Below are 18,107 nucleotides of genomic sequence, written 5' to 3' on the forward strand. Positions count from 1 at the left end.
GTATATTTTGCAGGACGGCTTTATATAGGTGCTCGCTCTTGGGACAATAATTTCGCTGCAATTACTCACGATACACGACCGGTGACAGTTGCTCCTGCGTAACACATTGGAATAAATTACAGCGTCATTGAGATTTTTCACTGGCCGTTGCATATGTACCAAAATGTAGACAAGGTTCTTGAATGACAAAGTTTCATTAAGATATTTGTCTTTAACTTGTTCATTTCATGGCCTTTGCATTTTTCATATCAGTGGCACGCACTGCTTTGCTGGTTTCGAACTTATATAGTTCTATAGATCGTGTGATATTCTCTTTACTTAGTTAAATAGACAAAAACATGGAAGTATTGATATCAGTTATTTTGAGCACGATTTCTGGCACTTACGAGTATATCTTATTATGAAAAAAATACACATATTACTTGTTTTGACAGTGCACGTAGCGTTCAAGAATTCGTTTGCAGCATCTTTGGCAATGGCAATGCAGTTATTATTTATGTATCTGACCCCTCGACAAATTGTTTAAGAGGAAGCTTTAGCTCGGGCCAAACTCCAACGCGGCCTTTTCAAATACATGTAAAACGCAGAAACGCTTCTCTGAGATAACCTCTGGATCGCTTTTAATGAAATTTGTTGAATTTGAGAGAGAGAAAGTTAAATTCTAGTGTCTGCTGGAAGCCGAATTTCTATCTAGGGCGTGAATTTAGGTAACAATATTTTGAAAATTTTGAAAGTGCGAAAAAAGTAGAAGCACGACGTTTACAAACTAATAGTTCTTCATCAAAAACAGATATGGCGGTCCTACAAACGGCATCTATTATAAGAGTCAAAGCGGACAAATTTGCTGTGTCAATTTGTATCTTACATGTGTTGGTTACGTGGTGCACAAGGGTTCTGCAAAAGCCGTATTTCGATAATAATAAATTGTTTGAGATTCATTTGTAACATATCAATTTTGTCAGCTGTAGATGTACTATTAGGTGAGTTCACAGAATTGTGATATTATTTTTCATTATTTAGTTACAGTTCTAAACCTGATCGTTTCGTTTTCTGAAAATTTGCGATTTTTGCCAATTTTTAATAAAAATTGACAACCTAAATGCAAAATTCGAAACGAGATGTCAGTAGAATTTAAGTTTTTCTTTTAAATGCAACACACATCGTCAAATTTGGTGCAATGCTTGCCGAGAAAAACGAATTCACCTTCTACATGTATTTAGATAGGAACACCCGAGCTAAAGCTTCCTCTTAAGGAGGAGGCGAAGCTGCAACGTGAGCCCCCCCCCCCCCCCCCCCCCCCGGACGAAATTTCTGGCTACGCCACTGACCAGAATCTAATAGGAATACAGCACAATAGAGCAGCAGCAGGCAGCGTGTCTCAACCAGAGCAGCTCAGGCAATCTCGGGCTCGCGCCTCCCAGGGCGACTGGCGATGTGGCTGCGGCGCATTCCTCTTGAGCTGCCTGAGCTCTGAGCTTCTCTGGTTGAGACACGCTGCCTGCTGCTGCTCTCTTGTGCTGTATTCCTATTAGATTCTGGTGGAGATGCGGGGTATTCCTCTTCACTACAATATATATATATATATATATATATATATATATATAAGTGGGCGGGGCACCATGACGCAACACAATGTGGTACATGAAGAACTGCGCTACCTCAGACGCCGCGGCTCGTGGTAGCGCCTCTGTCTCGCCATAGCGGGTTAAATAGCCCGTCGCGAAAATCGCCCTCTTCTTGCCGTCGGTTGACAGAGTAAAAGGCCCAAGAATGTCCAAGGCGACTTGGACTTGGTCGAATCGCTTATGAGGCGCGTGGTTAGCCCGGAACTGTAATACATCTCGCGTGCACTGGCAAGGGTTCGTGAGGAGCCTAAGTGGCCAGATGTAGGCTCGTCATGGGAAGCGAAAAGAATGTCGTCTCGCAAGTCTTTTGGAACCACCAGAAGCATAGGCGCCGACTACGGGGGGCGGGGGGGGGGGGCTCTGGGGCCCAAGCACCCTCCGGAGCTTACCGGGGGGGGGGGGCTGAGCCCCCTCCTCCCACCAAACACACACACGCACCTAAAGTGCCATTACCAGAGGTTTCTCACCCCCATCATTTGAGCTTTATTTTGTCTTTCCTCGACCTTATCACTTGCAATTTTACTGGGCTAAAAGCTTACTGCATCATTGGTGCCGCGGACGTGCACGGCTTTTAATTTATACATCCGCTTTGTTTACCCAAATCCTGGCAATAGGAGGACGCGCGCATTAGAAGCACTAGCGGCGGCTATATTACAGTGGCGTAGCAACGGGGGGGGGGGGGGCGTGCAAGGGGCCAGAGGGGGGGGGGTCATATACGTCTGAAGACACCTCTCTTTCCGCCATCTTGACTGTGTGCCAATGGAAAAGAATGCTCCAGTATCCAGTAGCCCGAGCTCATGTACCTGATGCATTGCGCCGCAGAATTGTCTACTGCAGCTATATCAACACCCCACGAAATAATTCCACGAATGTTCGGGCTAAAAAACTTAATTCGCAAAATGGTCGCTAAACTACTCGCCTTAGCTGTACGTTTCATGTGGGGTGCGCTCGTGCCGGGCGTTCATGCTGGGAGCAGGAGTCGCTAAACATACAGTGAGGCGTTGTTAGGCGTTGGGGCTCTTGGGTCCCTCTTCCGTTCAGAACGCGCAGCGAAGACGAACAAAGACAGCAGCAAGAGGGCGTTCAACCAGCGCACCCGGCGCTCGCGTTTACGGCGAAGCGTTCGTTGAGAGCGATGTTGCATAAGTGCGGCCGTCAAAAGTCGCGAATGGGATTCTCTGGATCGTCTTCAGACTCGGTGCGGCCGAAGAGTTTGGCGGTGTATGACTCGACAGGCTGTAGTCACCCCCTCCCCCTCCCCCCGCCGCGATGTTCGGCTCGCTTTTACTTCCCTCTCCCGCTCGCTCCGAGGAGCCGCTGCGAAACCTGCCGTTATGTTTCACGCTTTCCTGCCTACCCTTGAAAGTTTCAGAAAACTTTTTTTTTTGTTCAGCCAACGCTTCGCCGCAGAAGGCGCATGGTGAAATTCAATGCGGTCATTGTGCAAGCACAGCGTGATTCTGAGACATGCCCGCCCGCTGCTTTCGTGCTAGTTTGAGACATTTATTCCGTTGGTCACGCTGCCGATCTCGCGACTCTTCGGTCTCCGTGAAGAGTGGAAGCTCCATCGCATTGTGCTTCTAAGAACGCACGTTAAAGTTATCGGCACCTCAAGGGCGCTAGAAATCACCTTGATGTCACGGGGACATGGACCGCACAACAGTTCCTGGAATTTATCGCCAAATGGAACTTATTTGAGTTCCCCCCTAATCTTACCGTTATCTTTCGCTTGTTCCTCACAATCTGCGTCTTAGTTGCATCATGCAAAAGAACTTTTCCAAGTTAAAGCTGATCAAAACGTATCTGCGCTCCACCATGAGTGATGGAAGGCTGTCAAACTTGGCAATACTGACCATAGAAAAAGATATGTGAAAAGTATAAACTTCACTACCGTAATAAGTGAGTTTGCAGAAGCGAAGTGTCGGAAAAAGAACTTCTGAAGGAAATGTGTCCTTACCGGTGGTCACTTCAGTGCAAAAAGCTCGATGTCCCACGATGCTTTGTGCATCGGCAATATGTATACAATGTTCTATTTATCAATCTTGAATCATTGTATTAGTTTTTTATGAGCTTCACGGTGTTGAATAAAAGATCTTTCTCCTAGTCCTAGATAACGGTTTCTTTATCATTTCTTTTGTTGTGTGACTTTATGTCACAATTACAGTGTCTGTGTCAGCTGCACGGAATTTTATTAAAAATATGGTGAATTCTGTGAGGATATTTCCTGCTATTCTATGAAGTTGTGTGTCTTTGTGATTACTAGGAACTCGGTAGCGTGAAAAATACGGCAGATAAGTAATAACCATATCCTGAATAATCCCTTAATTAGTACTTATAGAGGAAGCACTTCAATTCGAGAATTGAGGACCCAAAGTCATGTTATTAACTCAACAAAACTTCTTAAACAAGATCGTTTTGGGTGCTACAGCCTTCAGTACTTTGGCACTGCGGATGGCGCCCAGTATGGCAGCAGTGAAAGAAATATGAAATAGTGGGCCAGTGACGTTGATCCCTCAATCCTCTCTATTGCGAGTGCAGACCAATAGTAGTGCAAGCTTTCGCTGACACGGGCTTCATCGCGGCCTTTTCCTTTTTTTTTATGGTGAGGCCAAGAGTCGACGCGAAGCGTGCTCTATTCTGTTCCCAATCTTGTGGTGGTACCGCAGCTCGGATAATCACGTTTGTCCGTATAGCTGCAAATAAAAACAAGGCTTTAGTGATCCCAATGAAGAGAACTCGTAATTGTCATAGCATTGGCACCCGCGAAGCAGGGAGGCAGGTGGCGTTTTCTAATAGGGTGGGGAGATCAGTGTCACTGACACACAATATGATTTTCGTTTTCGTTCAGGGCTGCCCACAGCCAAAATACTGCACGCCATAGTACTTACGACGATTTTTGTGAGGTTGTTGTTGGGCAAGATATAAATGTCGAGCTTCAATTTTGCAAATGCAATATTGCCGCTAAAATGCGGCATCGTGGAAAATATGGCTCAAGTCACGAGTAACAACAATTAAAACTTTACAAAGGTATTTTTGTTACTCGTGACGTGAGCCATATTTTCCACGATGCCGCATTTCTATTGGCTGCCAGGCTTTGCAGTCTGACAGAAGATGTGCACACATGCGCTTATCACAAGTTACCAGTGCAGCACCCCGTGTTGTTTGGCGCAGAAAAAACAGCGTGTACACCTGCTGCATCCGCGAACTCTAGGAAAGAAAGCAAAGGAGCGGGGGACCCGGGGACGTGCGCGGTATCCAAGGCGGCTGTGCTGAAAGCAGGAAGTCGTCGATATCCTCGCCTTCCTCGACTACACCCGGAGGGGGGGGGGAGGGTGACAGAAGACTTATGGGCCCCGGGTGCCAGACGACCTAGCTACGCCACTGGCTATATACCTCATCCGTATTTTCTCACTTGAACATTGTTTTAAATTTCCATTGTAACCGCAATACACAATGCACAATATATTTAAGTATACACAGGACAAGGTTTATTACATTTTTGAAAGAGATGGAGCTGGCCAATTAAAAATTATTTTTAAAGGTATGGATAGCCAATGCCTAGAGAATGAATATGTTGCCCGTATGTTCACCACGCTTTAAATTGCCTTGCGTGCTTTTTTGACCATGAAAAAAAAATAAACTATAGCCATCAGTGACCCCTTCGGCAGAGTGTTTTATCAATTGCATGTGAAATGCACGTGAAGGTTGTGTAGTGCTTCTCTTTCTAGTAAGCAATGCTAACGACTCATGTGAAAAAAGCATTTCTAATAAATTACAACATTTATTAGAGATGACAACATCGTCGGTTGCACGCAAAGGTCATAAATATATGCAGGGTGTCCCAACTGACTATCACGCACCAATATTTAAAAAAAGAGCAATGCGTTACTCGGAGAAAACCTAGTGCAAATTGTTTACAGTACAGTGGAGTAGCTGCCAGTAATTTTTTGTTACGGAGATAGAATTAGGTAGTTGTAGTTAATTATCTAACTCGAGACGTGCTGTCCTAACTATCAAAGTGCCAATGAGGCATTTCAAGGCACAGCCAAGGGACATGTAACTGTAGTATTTTCAGCGAGGTACTAATTGCTTACAATTTTTTTCCCGACTGATAAATAAACACTGCGAAATATGGAGAATACCACGTGACTGTATCCCACCAGGACCCTAAAGCAGCGCCCTCGAACAGGCTCCCTCTGGTTTATTGAGAACGAAAGTAACATGTCGCGTTTGGCGTTAGCTGGAAACAAGCTGTGATAGCTGCTGTCTTAGCGTAGAGAAAATGTACGGATTTTTTTTGCCACAAAATCTATCACAACAAAAGCGAATTGACAACGTCAGTGCAAAGGTTTAGCGGTGCGGTTTGTTTCGTCCCAGTCGCCATGTATTTCTCTAATGAGCGGACGGTAAACATGACCCTTGCCTTGGGATCTGCAAATGGCAACGAGAGGAAGGTCGCAAAATTTATATCAGTCATGGAAGTGTGGCGGTAGACCACACTTCCATGTAGACCACACCGCCTGTCCCTTATCGCTTGCTATTGTCTTTTTTCGGCGCTACAACCCTCTTCTGGAAACATGCACCAACTAGCCCCCCCAACAAATATTACTCAGTTAACTTATGATCAGGAATTACGAAAACCTGAGACAAACCGGCAGCTTCAAGAAACAGCGGCGGAGGACTCCATCTTTTAGTCCAAGCCTACGCACGGATGTTCTAGCATTCATGGCCTCAAACCCTGATGCTAGCGTGCGGGCACGTGGCTGCCCAGTTATCAATTTCCAAGTCATCAGTTTGGAGTATTCTAAATCACTCGGCCTTTCACTCGTACCACCTTAACCAGCACCAATGCTTGGAAGATAGGGACCAACAGAATCGTGCACATTTCTTGAATTGTTTCCTCACAAAAGCCGATGAGTCACCGGACTTTTTGAGCAATATCATGGGCACAGAGGAAGTCATATTTTGCATAAACGGCCAATTTGCATAATGCACACATTTGAGTGACTCAAATCTATACTGGGTAAATTGCACAAAGCACAGTACCAGGGGGGGGGTTGAATGTGTGGTGTGATAAATTACGCCGGTGCTATAATCGGCCCCATCTTCGATCACACACTGACTGGTGTTGCAAATGGGTCGCAAGCCCCAAGGGTAGCGTTGGCCTGGCGGCCTGGGGCACAGCTGGAAGCATCCGAAGGTCCTGGCAAAGGATGAGTCGACTGCTAACAGAACAACTTGTTTATTCTAGCATCGCAAAAGAGCGACCGGTCAGGTCGACCGGTCAGGTCGACCGAAGTGGAGAAAAGGGAGACCACGTTACTCGACTGAATAAATCGAAGCTTCTCTCTTGGCGTCCGGGGGCAGCTGCTTTTATACTCTAGGAGGCGAGGGCAAGAAGGAACGGCTCGCAAGAGGCGCACGTGACGGCGTCGCACGGACACGTTGTGACAAGAAGTGACGTATCCGCCGGGCCGGCGCCGATCAGACCTCCTCGCTTCAAAGTTGGGGAGCTCATCTCCCCGGCTGCCGCGCTTTGACAATCGTGGGCACCAACACACACACACACACACACACACACACACACACACACACACACACACACACACACACACACACACACACACACACACACACACACACACACACACACACACACACACACACACACACACACACACACACACGCACGCACGCACGCACACACACACACGAAGACAAGTGGCATTGAAACATGCCTGGACGCGCTCAGCAGGAGGCGTTGGGACAGCGCTGAACTGGCCAAAATGTCCGCCGCTGTGAACGAAGCCCCGGCGACCGTTGCATCCGCGCCGGCTATACCGCACGTCGGAGGCGAAACGTAACAGACCGCCCCGCCGGGGGAAGGAGATCCCGATGGACAGGGGACTGCATCCGCTGTCCGGAGGGATGTCGCTCGATGACGCTCATAACCGAAGTCGGTCGTCCCTCGGCGTTTCTTGAGCGCAGCGCACAGAGAAGGCCTCGTTCTCACGTTCAGGTTCACACAGGACACTGCAAAGTGACTTCGGGAGAGTTGCCATTTTTTTCTCGTTCTCAGCAAGCGTTAGAACTACGCCGAAACTCAACCGCTCAGTCAGCAAGCACGACACAACCCTCACTAAGCCATGCCAGGCTCTTTCCCCTTTTATACTACTGCCTAGTTCCTTACAGTAGTCTAGCAGCACTTAGAACGCGTCGACAAATTGGAAAATTGCACTAGAAAGCACGTCATGACTTTGAAACACTAAACAAAAGCAATATGTTAAAAATCCTGCCTCAGGAAGAAAAACATCAGTAACAAACAACTTTGAGGCTGATTCCCACGTTAGGGGCCTCGACTTAAGACATCGGCGTTACCGTTGAGACTCCCCTTTTTGTAACGCACCTCAAAGGAATATTGTTGCAAAGCGAGGCTCCAGCGCAGGAGGCGGCCATTTTTGGAAGAGATGGTCTGCAGCCATTGGAGAGGGCAGTGATCCGCCTCAATGATAAACCTTGAGCCGGCTAGGTAGCATGACAATTTCTGAACGGCCCACAGGAGACACGCACACTCTTTCTCGGTGGCGCTGTACGCCGGCTGACGACTGGTCAGCATACAGGACGGGGTGTTCCACTTCTCCATTTTCCCGTTGGCACAGTACAACGCCCATGCCTCGCTCACTAGCATCGCACTGAACAACGAACCCTTTTGTGTAGTCTGGGGATCGTAGCACAGGCTGGCTTGTTAGGGCGCTCTTTAGGGCGCTAAAAGCTCTTTCCCTTGTCTCGTCCCAGACGACTGTTTGGGGCTCTGTTTTTCTTGGAGCATCCGTCAGGGGAGCCGCGATATCAGAGTACCTGGGGATGTGCCTCTGATAGTAGCCGGCGACACCTAAGAACGACCGAATATCGGTCTTCGTGCGCGGTTGCGGGAAGTCTCGCACAGCGGCCACCTTTATTTCAGAGGGGCGGCGACGACCCCGTCCAATCACGTGACTGAGGTAGACAACCTTGGCCTGTGCTAACTGGCACTTGGGAGCCTTGACTGTCAAGCCCGCTTGGCGCAGGCGGGTTAGCACTGCCCGCAAGTGTGCCATATGCTCAGACCAGGATGAGGAGAATATCGCTACGTCGTCTAAATACGGTAAAGCGAATTCTTCCTGTCCCCGCAACACTTTGTCCATGAGGCTTGAAAAGCAGTAGGGCGCGTTCTTCAAACCAAAACTCAAAACTTTAGGACGGAATGTTCCCATTGGTGAAATGAACGCCGCATACCTACTAGCCTCTTCTGCAAGTGGGACCTGCCAATAACCCCTGACAAGATCTAGGGTGGAAATAAACTGAGCGCTTCTAACTTTCTCAAGGCGCTCCTCGATGTTAGGGATCGGATAAATTTGATCCTTAGTGATGGAATTAAGCCTGCGGTAGTCGACGCAAAGGCGAGGTTCCTTGCCCGGTACCTCAACTGAAATCAAAGGGGGGGTATAATCACTCTCACCCGCCTCAATAACACCGAGCTGTAGCATTTTCTTTACCTCAGCCTCCATAATATCGCGCTGGCGGGGTGACACCCGGTACGCCTTGGATCGTACTGGCTCTGGGGAGGTAAGTTCTATTTCATGAGTAAGGACAGAAGTCCTACCAGGCCTCTCAGAGAACTGACCTTGAAACTCTTGGAAGAGCTGGTGTAGTTCGGTTTTCTGCTCAGGCGACAGCGGTGCTTTACTGATTAAGTCACTGATGACTTGATCGGTGTCTTCCCTGTTCGTCACTGAGCCTAGTCCCGGAAGCTCGACCGGAAGCTCTTCGGGAACGTTTACCATCATACACACCACTGCTTCCCGTTGTCTATAGGGTTTGAGCAGATTACAGTGGTAAACTTGCTGTGCTTTCCGTTTTCTTGGCAGACTCACCACGTAGTCAACGTCCGACAGTTTTTGAACAACCCGTGCTGGGCCCTCCCACTGCTCGTCGAGTTTGTTTTTAGCGATGCGCGCAATATCTTTACCTCATCGCCCACCTCAAAACGACAGGCCCTGGCTGTCCGATCATAATAAACCTTGGCCCTCTGCTGGGCCTTTGCCATTGCTTCACCTGACAACTCCTGTGCCCTTCTTAAGCGTTCGAGGAGCCTAAGCACGTACTCCACCACGACTGGGTCGTCGCCCCTGCCTTCCCACGAGTCTCGAAGCATGCGAAGCGGAGACCGCAGCGAGCGACCGTACACCAGCTCTGCTGGCGAAAACCCCGTAGCCGCATGCGGCGTGGTCCTTAATGCAAACATAACCCCAGGCAGACACAGCTCCCAGTCAGTTTGTTGTTCAAAACACAATGCTCTCAACACGCGCTTCATGACGGAGTGGAGCTTCTCAACGGAATTCGACTGTGGGTGGTACACTGAGTTGTGTAACAGCTTTACCCCGCACCTCTCGAGAAAGGCTATCGTCAAAGCGCTAGTAAACACTGTGCCCTGATCTGACTGGATTTCCGCAGGAAAACCAATTAACTCGCGCAAATATGGACAGTAGTGCATTGACTATCTCAACTGAGCTGAGTTCTTTAAGCGGCACTGCTTCAGGGAACTTTGTCGCTGGGCAGATCACAGTCAAAATGTGTCTGTACCCCGCGGTTGTTACCGGCAGAGGCCCCACTGTATCAATAACGAGCCGTCTAAAAGGCTCCGTAATGATAGGTACCAACTTCAACGGCGCCTTCGATTTTTCCCCTGGTTTGCCCACCCGCCGACAGGTGTCACATGTCCTCACAAAGTGGTCTGCGTCCCGAAAACACCCTGGCCAATAGTACTCTTGCAAGAGACGGTCCTTAGTTTTCTTAACTCCTAGGTGTCCGGACCACGAATCCCCATGCGACAAGCGCAACAGATCCTGACGGTAGCACTGAGGCACGATCAGCTGATCGAACTCCACTATCCTGCGGTCTAGGTACTTCCGGTGCAGGACCCCACCTCTTTCCACAAAACGAGCATTTTTCTTGGCGATACCTTCCTTGACATTGCAGCGCATGCTTTCTAGGCTGCCATCTTTTTTTTGCTCGGCTATCAAAGCCGACCGGCTGACGTTTAGCAACCTATTCAGTCCATCTGACGTAGGCGCGATGAGCAAATCTGCAGATAGCTCTTCTAACTTTCCCGTGTCGGGCATTTCCTCTCCAGTATCTGGTGCCTTCAACGCTACAGGCTCAATTTTATTCAGAGCACTCTGAAGATCAGCTTGCTGCGCCTCCGACCCTTTCTCATTGTTCGACAACGTCGGCCCCGCAACTACCGCCTTTGCAGCGAGCTCCCGAACTCTCGATCTGGTTAAGGCCTGAACGCTAGCCTCACCAAACAAAAGCCCCTTCTCGCGCAGGAGGTGATCGGACCTGTTCGAAAATAGGTACGGGTATTGGGGGGGGGGGGGGCAGCATAGATGACATTGCGGCCTCCGTCTCAAGTGCTCCGAAAGGTCCTTCAATAAGCACTTTTGCTACGGGCAGACACACGCTATGAGCTTCCACGGCTTGCTTGATCCATGCGCACTCGCCCGTGAACATATCGGTTTCTACGTAAGAGGGGTGAACTACATCCATTGTAGCTGCGGAATCACGAAGCACTCGGCACTCTTTCCCGTTCACGAGGAGGTCTCGCATGTAAGGCTCGAGAAGCTTCATGTTCTCGTCAGTGCTGCATAATGACAAAAACACAACTTTTGTTTTTGTTTCTGGACACTGCGCTGAAAAGTGACCCGGCTTCTGGCACGTATAACAAACGCGCGCTTGCCTCGTCTCGAACCGCTTTCTGCGTTCGGCTTCGGCTGCCGCCGTCTCCTCACGTTCGGTCGGACTGCTTTCACTCGCATCCGCACTACGCACTCTCATGGGCGTGAACTTCGGCCTCTCAAACTTGGAGCCAAATTCACCCTTTCGACCGTCCTTAGCTTCGTGAGCCCGACGCGTCACAAACTCCTCGGCTAGCTCGGCGGCTTTAGCCACCGTACTAACGTCTGGCCTATCCAAGACCCAGTACCGCACGTTCTCAGGTAACCGACTATAAAACTTTTCCAGCCCGAAACACTGCAGAACTTTCTCGTGGTCACCAAACGCTTTCTCTTCTTTGAGCCACTCCTGCATGTTTGACATTAGCCTGTAGAAAAACTCTGTATATGACTCACTTCTGCCTTTATCATTTTCCCGAAACTTCCGACGGAACGCCTCCGCTGACAGAATGTACTTTTTTAGCAGACTCGATTTCACTTTGTCGAAATCCTCTGCCTCCTCTCTCTTCAAGCGAGCGACTACGTCGGCCGCCTAGCCGGTTAACAAAGTGAGCAAGCGCTGTGGCCACGTTTTCCGAGAGAACCCCTGCTTCTCGCACGTTCGCTCAAAGTTAACCAGGAGCAAACCAATGTCCTCTCCAAGCTTAAACGGCCGCATCAGGTCAGTCATTTTGAACGATACTCGTTCTCCTGCACCGTGTGCCTGACTTCCATTACGAGCGCGTTCAATCTCTACTTCGAGAGGCTTTATTGTTGTTGTTGTTGTTGTAGCCTGTGATGCGCGTGGCTCCTACCCACGATGGGGCATTGGCCAAGAAATGGATGGATTATTCGAAATTATTATGGAGCATAAATTTCCTAATAGCTATTGAAATAGCATTGAATAGCGCAGAAGTACATGTGAAATAAAATCAGGAAGGTCAATTGAATGATTAATAATTAATTTAAAAGTAAAAACAAAAAGAAAGGAATTTAGCAGGGCATTCGTTTAGATTCCGTAAGGAATGTTCGGACAGCGAAGCATGCATCCCTGCGGCTGAATCCCAAAGTGGACGCTCCGAACGAAAGAATTGTAGGTTCTGTCAAGTCCAGGCGAATTCTTCGAAAAGGTATTTCCAACCATCTTTTTCTCACCGCAGTAAAGCGGCGGCAAGATAGAAGAAAGTGGTGTATCGTCTCTTCCTCATTACAAAAAGAACAGAGGGGGGAGGGAACCAAACCCGACCTGTGTAAATAGAAATTCAGCGTGGGTATGCGGCAGCGTAATTTGGTGAGGCAGACCTCAAGCATCCTTGTGTCACAGGATTCGCTATGCCAGGGAAATGCCAGAAGAGTTGACTGTTGGGCTAGTTGGTCGTCCATATTTGAAGAGGTAGCTTAGCGCAAATAAAACCACGGACACAAGGAAGACAGACAAGGACAAGCGCTACTCACAACTGTTTAATGGAAGGAAGGATGGTGCATAAATATATATATCCTCATGTCACGCATGCGCCTACCAAGCAGAAGTGAAGCCGGTACATGCACATCAAAGGCGGTCGCGCATGAAGTTAAATTCGGCATCCAGTAAAGTGATGGAAGGCTCACTCACACATCTATCTCTATTCGTCTTGATAAAGAAGGCCTCAAGAGCGAGCCTGGAAGACGCGTTGCCGCTCCTGCCAAGAATAGTTGTCGCAGAAAATCGAGCGTCGCAACCACACGCGGAAACATGAGCCACCAAATGTGCGCCCTTATCCTCTTTTTTCTTTAGTTTTTGCGCATGTTCCCTTAAACGGTCATTCACACAACGCTCAGTTTGACCAATGTAGAGCTGCCCACAGGGGTGCAAGGGTATTGCATAAACAACCCCTCTGGAGCACTCAACAAAGGGCTTCTCATGCCTCGTGCGGCAGCCCCGCCTGCTCTTACAGCAAACTCGAGAACACAGCTTCGAAAGCTTGTTGGGCGCAGAGAAAACCAGAGGAATACCATGACGGTTAGCAACCTTTTTAAGGTTGTGTGACACCTTGTGTACATAGGGAATAACCTCTGGTCTTACCTTCTGTCGTTCGACTTCTGCGCTCGCCCTTCGTGCTCCAACCGCGAGCCATGAAGCAATTGCTGCCGTACGATTCCGCACACTCTAAAGTGGTGAAGCGAGCAGTTGGTAGTCTTTGCTTGGAATCGGCTTTGCGGAAATCGTGCGCACACCAAATGCGGTCCAGTTTTATGAACCAAGTTGGACGCCTTTTGGCAGCTGGTTTCCCTTTGACGGTCGTCAATGCTATAGTAGAGTCTCTTCTGCAAAAAGTAAAGCTTGGAGCACGAAGGGCGAGCGCAGAAGTCGAACGACAGAAGGTAAGACCAGAGGTTATTCCCTATGTACACAAGGTGTCACACAACCTTAAAAAGGTTGCTAACCGTCATGGTATTCATCTGGTTTTCTCTGCGCCCAACAAGCTTTCGAAGCTGTGTTCTCGAGTTTGCTGTAAGAGCAGGCGGGGCTGCCGCACGAGGCATGAGAAGCCCTTTGTTGAGTGCTCCAGAGGGGTTGTTTATGCAATACCCTTGCACCCCTGTGGGCAGCTCTACATTGGTCAAACTGAGCGTTGTGTGAATGACCGTTTAAGGGAACATGCGCAAAAACTAAAGAAAAAAGAGGATAAGGGCGCACATTTGGTGGCTCATGTTACCGCGTGTGGTTGCGACGCTCGATTTTCTGCGACAACTATTCTTGGCAGGAGCGGCAACGCGTCTTCCAGGCTCGCTCTTGAGGCCTTCTTTATCAAGACGAATAGAGATAGATGTGTGAGTGAGCCTTCCATCACTTTACTGGATGCCGAATTTAACTTCATGCGCGACCGCCTTTGATGTGCATGTACCGGCTTCACTTCTGCTTGGTAGGCGCATGCGTGACAAGAGGATATATATATTTATGCACCATCCTTCCCTCCATTAAACAGTTGTGAGTAGCGCTTGTCCTTGTCTGTCTTCCTTGTGTCCGTGGTTTTATTTGCGCTAAGCTACCTCTTCAAACAGGGAAATGCCAGGTGCTTATACTCTGGAGAAGCAGTCAAATGTAGGTTTGATAAGGCTAATCTTATTGATCACATCCGAAATCTTGCCGCCGTGATCTGTGCTGTCACTGGTAGAATAGGTTCAAGATTCAAGATTCATTTTATTTCTCCAAGAGAAAAAGGCCGGGGACAAAAAGCTGCCTTAGGAAGAACGGCGCCGGATAGTGATGCATTTGCCAGTTAATCAGCAGTTTCGTTAAAAAACAAACCTTTATGCCCTGGCACCCAAATCAAGTGAACACATTGCACATGGGCTGGAACTAGTAAGTGGAAGAGTTTTAGCATGGGTGACTCATTAGTAGCGGTAAGGCAAGAGCATACTGAAAGGGAGTCAGTCAGAATGGCAGCCGTTGTAATCATTGGGTCTAATTTACGTAAAGCTAGGATTACTGCTAATAACTCGGCCAGAAAAATAGGCACAAAATCAGGCAACCTTAAAGAAAAAGACCAGTCGAGTGCAGGACAAAATATTCCAATCCCAGCTTTTTCCTCGCACTGTGAGGCATCTGTTGCAATGATAACGTTTGTTTCTAGGCTGCTTAGGTGGTCTTGCAACATGGCGTTTTAGATGCCGTAAGGGAGTAGTTTCGCGTTGTTTAGGAAAATGTCATCGAACCTGATCACTGGGTAATTTGAATGCGTATTATCATGAAGCACCTCGCGAATTTGCACATTTAGTGGCGCAAGTAATGTTTGCACAAATATAATCCGTGGTCTATGAAACCTGGGCCAATGAATAGGAAAAAATAATTCTGGATCAGAGAGGAAAATAATTTGAAGGCGGTTTAATGGAGATTCATATAGCCTTAGGAAAGTCTGAACGGTCAGAAGGGGAAATCAGCATATTATGGGTGGGATTCTTGCCTCCAGGTATAATACGGCATTCGAAACCTATTTTGGGAGGCCTAAGAACAGTCGTAGCGCCTCTCGTTCTAACAAAACTAGCGGCCGAAGCTTGTATGCTGGAACACCTGAGAATAAAACGCATCCAAATTCTAACACCGGACGAACATACATCTTATATACCATCAAGAGGGATTTTCTTCGCATACCTGTTCTTCGGTTGCTCAACTTGCGCAAAATGCCCATTGAACGAGCTCCTTTTGTGGCAATATATTCAATATGCGGCGCCGCCAGTTAAGATTTCCGTTGTAAATAACTCCAAGGAATTTTAGTGACTCTACTTGTGCTCTTTACGTTCGCGCTCCTCTTTTTCTTTCTCTTTTTGCTCTTTACGTTCGCGCTCCTGTCTTTTTGCTGTCTCCCTCTCCTCAATGGTCTCAAGGCATTCCGACAGCTCGTCATCCTCAGCTTCTAACTCAAGAATAGCCCTTAGCAGTTCTGGTTTTCTGAGTTTGTCTGAGACATCCAGACCCAACTCTCTTGCAAGCTCCAGCAATTTCGGTTTGCGCAACGACTTCCAATCCATGGCTGCTCTGAATGCTGCTTTCTCTACTGCCTACTATAGCCTTGCCGCAAACTAACCCGGCAGCAACGACAACCACAATTACCAACTCTGTTTCTGACACTAACAAAAGCCTGGCAAAACTCAGAAGAAGAAAGTCCCGCACTCACTAAACCTCGCAGCCAAGAATTCAGCACAGTCGTTCCGCTGCAGGCAACCAGTCATCACACAGGGCTAGTTGCACTGCTCCCGGATGGTCGTTGTGCTGCTCAGCATACAGTCAACCGCATATCTTCGCTGCTGGCCTCCGTTGTCACGATCTCACCGCTGGCAAACAGTTGTTGCAAATGGGTCGCAAGCCCCAAGGGTAGCGTTGGCCTGGCGGCCTGGGGCACAGCTGGCAGCATCCGAAGGTCCTGGCAAAGGATGAGTCGACTGCTAACAGAACAACTTGTTTATTCTAGCATCGCAAAATAGCGGCCGGTCAGGTCGACCGAAGTGGAGAAACGGGAGACCACGTTACTCGACTGAATAAATCGAAGCTTCTCTCTTGGCGTCCGAGGGCAGTTGCTTTTATACTCTCGGAGGCGAGGGCAAGAAGGAACGGCTCGCAAGGGGCGCACGTGACGGCGGCGCACGGACACGTTGTGACAAGAAGTGACGTATCCGCCGGGCCGGCGCCGATCAGACCTCCTCGCTTCACAGTTGGGGAGCTCCTCTCCCCAGCTGCCGCGCTTTGACAAGCGTGGGCACCAACACGCGCTCGCGCGCACGCACACACACACACAAACACACAAACACACGCACACACGCACACACACACACACACACGCACACACACACACACGCGCACACACACACGCACACACACACACACACACACACACACACACATACACACACGAAGACACGTGGCATTGAAACATGTCTGGACGCGCTCAGCAGGAGGCGTTGCGACAGCGCTGAACTGGCCAAAATGTCCGCCGCTGTGAACGAAGCCCCGGCGTCCGTTGCATCCGCGCCGGCTATACCGCACGTCGGAGGCGAAACGTAACACTGGACAGCATTTCGTAGCCGAAATCCTTGAAGAAGTGGTGGATGAGTTTCTCAGCGACGTCCCGCGGTCACGTCTTCCACTTCTGGGGTAGCGTAAAGATGGCGCGCCAGCACACAGCAACTGCCGAGCACGAAACTGGCTGAATGCGACTTTTCATGCGCAATAGATTGGCATGCACGGGCCGGTAGATTGGCCGGCTAGTTACATCTGACCTCTCTACTCGATTTCTTTCTTTGGGGTTATGTGAAAGATCGTGCTTACATGATCGAGACAGACGTCAGATCAGCTCAAGACAAGGATAGCGGATGTTTGCCGGCGTCGGTCATCAGGAAAGCCGCTAACGATGTGATAAAACGGACACAGAACTGCGTAGCCGCAGAAGGAGACCTATTAGGCCACGTCCTCTAGGCAGTAGTTGGTGTTCACGAGCTTGCGAATTCATGGATAATAAGCGCACACTGAAATCGGATTTTTTTTGTGTGTAGATATCTTGATTCCTAACTCGGCTCATTCAGAAGCTGTATATTGACTTACATGAACGGGCATCGGTTTTGCCTTTTCTCTATACGTTGGCCGTTTCCCGGTCTGTTTATTTCGGTTTTATTTTCTGACACAAGCCTGTTTTTGCAACACATACATACACTTTCATGAAGAATAATACGGTGACTTTAATTTCGCTTTGATTTGAAGCAAGTTTCTGACGCAAGACGTAGCTTCGCGCACACTATACCTCGATGCGGGGCGAGCCAAGGCGGGGGGTTGAAACATTCGATGCCCATTGCACTACTTTTGTCATTTCGTGCATGGTCAGAGTGGCGCTTCGGCCACGTTATCAAGGCGATTTTGTTATCAATGTGATCCGTCGGCCTTGAGAGACGGATAATAATTGGGACGTAGAAATGAGAGGAAGGGATAGCTGCGAAGCCGCGAAACCTGCTGTTGGTGCTCCTTCCGTACCAATATCAAGCTAATGCACTGTCTCTTCGGGCTTGCGACAGGCAATGCAGTTGCTTTCAATCGGCTTATTTTAGGGCGGTGCTTTATGATGCGGGTGGGAGCGCTGTCACGAGGTATTTTTCATACATCGTGAGGTTTATTTGTCAGACTTAAAAAGATATACGCAATTAGTACGTCGCTGAAAACATCGCAGTTAGGTGTCATTTTGGTTACCTACAAATGCCTCATTGA

At 48.7% G+C, this 18,107-nt stretch overlaps 1 long non-coding RNA gene across 1 annotated transcript in view; it reads right to left on the reverse strand.

Annotated features, from left to right (window-relative positions):
• Window positions 1-4,294: 4,294 nt before the first annotated feature.
• Window positions 4,295-18,107, reverse strand: part of LOC142583420 (uncharacterized) — a 146,503-nt gene continuing 132,690 nt past the window's right edge. The window contains exon 4 of the long non-coding RNA XR_012828619.1: window positions 4,295-4,318. This is a non-coding gene — a long non-coding RNA (uncharacterized LOC142583420). The remainder of the gene's footprint in view (window positions 4,319-18,107) is intronic.

Source organism: Dermacentor variabilis, chromosome 5 (genome assembly GCF_050947875.1).
Source record: "Dermacentor variabilis isolate Ectoservices chromosome 5, ASM5094787v1, whole genome shotgun sequence".
NCBI classification, from domain to species: Eukaryota; Metazoa; Arthropoda; class Arachnida; order Ixodida; family Ixodidae; genus Dermacentor; species Dermacentor variabilis.